Raw genomic sequence first — 2,600 nt, 5'->3', positions numbered from 1 at the left:
AACTTACTGGCATGAATCCACTTCAAGTATCAGTTATGTCCATGATGCATGTAGAGTGGGAAAGCAAGATATGAACGGTTATATATGTGGTATGCGCATGTCTATAAATACCTACAAATATATGTGCATACACATAGAAAAAGAACTGAAAGATACTCAGCATACTTTCAACACTGATTATTCCTAGGGAGTAGGAAAGCAAGATGAAGGTATGAATTTTACCATTTACTTTAAATCCTCCTATATTTTTGTTGTTTTTTAAAAATAAATGATTTTACTATTTACAAATAAAAATTTTAAAAAATAAACATTAAAGTCCTATACAAATGTTTAATAATATTTGTAATAAGTAGCACCAGTTTCTTCAAGAAGCCCTACCAGAAGCAAATCTGCATCTTGATACTGCATTAGAGCCTTGGCTGAAGTACTAATAATACCCGAACATTCTATGGAGGATTGGGCCCTGGACTGGGAGAACCTAATCACATAATCAGAAACTCTTATTGAGTAATTTTGGGCAACTTGAGTTTTCCCAAACTTTACTTGAGTTTGTTTTTCTCGACTAGAAAACAATGCTTTTGAACTAAATCCTCTATCGGGAACTTTCTACTCTGAAGTCCTGTGATTCTTAACAACAGTACATGCAAAAGACACAGGAAAGTGAGTATGTCATATGGCATCCAGGATACTTTCCCCCAAAGCAAAGTGAAAACTGATGTGAAACTCCTTCTTCCTTCCTTATTTTCCTCTCTCTCTCTCTCTCTCCACCTCTGTTATCTAAATGCCCTATATTTGAAGCATTCATCACTTTATAGGCCTTGATGGGATACAGAGGACAACCTTTTACTTTAGAAGCTGAAAATGTCAGATACTTATTTTCCAGCTTCACTTACAGGTATGCATAGGCATAAGGATCTGCATTGCTTTTTGACTCAGGAGCTAGTGACCTCAAATAGCAAAGACTGCTGAATCTGTTCTGCAGCAGGGAGTGGCATTAGTTGTAATAACAACATTCATTTTTTAGATGCTACAGTGGTGGTGGTTCTGGTGGTTCTAGCAGCAGGGACCAGCATCCAGGCTTGGGGCATTCACCGAGCAGTGGTTTCCATGCAGTGGGGGCACTGATGACTTCATGATATTGTTCTGCAGTACAATTTTAGGTGTTGCTTCTGGCTATGTAGCCTCTAAACCTGGGTTTCTAGTCCTCCTGGAGAGCTTGTGAACTACCTAATATTTTTTAATAAATTCGTTTACTGCTTAGATTAACTACAAATTGTTTCTGTTGCTTGCGACTGAAAACATTTACTAATGTACCTATTATTTTTTTAAAAATCATGCACTTGGAGAGTATATATATATATACACACACATATGTTTTTAAGGGAAAAAAACTCCCCTTCCCTTTGTTGATCCCTTATTTTCCCAGTTTCTTCTCTGGAGGTAGTAATAATGATTTGTTTCTTATGTATTCCTCCAGAGATATCTTGTGTGTACACAAGCACATCTATGTATTTAAGAAAAGTTACTTAAAAATCACTCAAATAGGATCACTCCATATACACTGTTCCATAATTTGCTTGTAACCTTAACACTACATGTTAGAGATAATTCCATAAATATAAAGCTGCCTCATTCTTTTTCTTATTTTTATTTTTAGAGACAGGGTCTTGCTCTGTCTCCCACGCTAGAGTGCTGTGGTGTGATTATAGCTCACTGCAACCTCTAACTCCTGAGCTCAGGGGATCCTCCTGCTTCAGCCTCCCAAGTAGTTGGGACAACAGGTACGTGCCACCACTCCTCGCTAATTTTTTATTTTTTGTAGAGTCAGGCCTTGCCATGTTGCCCGGGCTGGTCTCGAACTCCTGGCCTCAACTGATCTTCCCATCTTGGTCTCTCAAAGTGCTGGGATTACAAGTGTGAGTGACTGTGCCTGGCCTGCCTCATTCTTTTTATTGGCTGCTTAATATCCCTCTGAATGAATATACTGTAATTTATGTAGCCAATTTCCTCCTGTAAGCAGTTGGGTTGCTTACAGTTTTTGTGACTACAAATAATGCTGCAGTGAATATCGTTGTAAATATGTATTTTTAAAAAAATATGGAATGCTTCATGCATGTCATCCTTGTGCAGGGGCCATGACAATCTTCTCTGTATCCTTCCAGTTTTAGCATATGTGCAGCTGAAGTGAGCAAGTAAATATGTCTTAACGCCCAGTGCAAGCAGATACATGTCTGATAGGGAAGTTGCAGCGTCAAAAGGAAAATGTAACTTTAACATTTTGATAGATAGCACCAAAATGCACTGCAAATTTAGTAACAATTTTTAATCCTACTAAAAATAGTTTAGACTCTCCCCCGACCAAATCTTTACGTCACCAGTGTATATTATCAGATTTTATAATTTTGCTGTTCTAATAGGTGAAAACTGATTTTCTCATTGTTCTGATTTTCATTCTTTAATTTATGAGTGAGGTTGAACATTTTTCACGTATTTAAAAGCCATTTGTAAGTATTCACCTGTGTAGTATATTCATGTCCTTTGCCTGTTGTTTTCTATTGGATTTTTATCTGTGTTTAATTGCTTTGTAAAAACTTCATCTT

General features: G+C 37.0%; 1 pseudogene; it reads right to left on the bottom strand.

Annotated features, from left to right (window-relative positions):
- Nucleotides 1-2,091: 2,091 nt before the first annotated feature.
- Nucleotides 2,092-2,190, bottom strand: LOC129530128 (uncharacterized; annotated as a pseudogene).
- Nucleotides 2,191-2,600: the final 410 nt, after the last annotated feature.

This window comes from Gorilla gorilla, chromosome 1 (genome assembly GCF_029281585.2).
Source record: "Gorilla gorilla gorilla isolate KB3781 chromosome 1, NHGRI_mGorGor1-v2.1_pri, whole genome shotgun sequence".
Taxonomy (NCBI): domain Eukaryota; kingdom Metazoa; phylum Chordata; class Mammalia; order Primates; family Hominidae; genus Gorilla; species Gorilla gorilla.
Note: the sequence above shows the minus strand (reverse complement) of the source record. Positions and strands in the feature narration are given on the sequence as shown.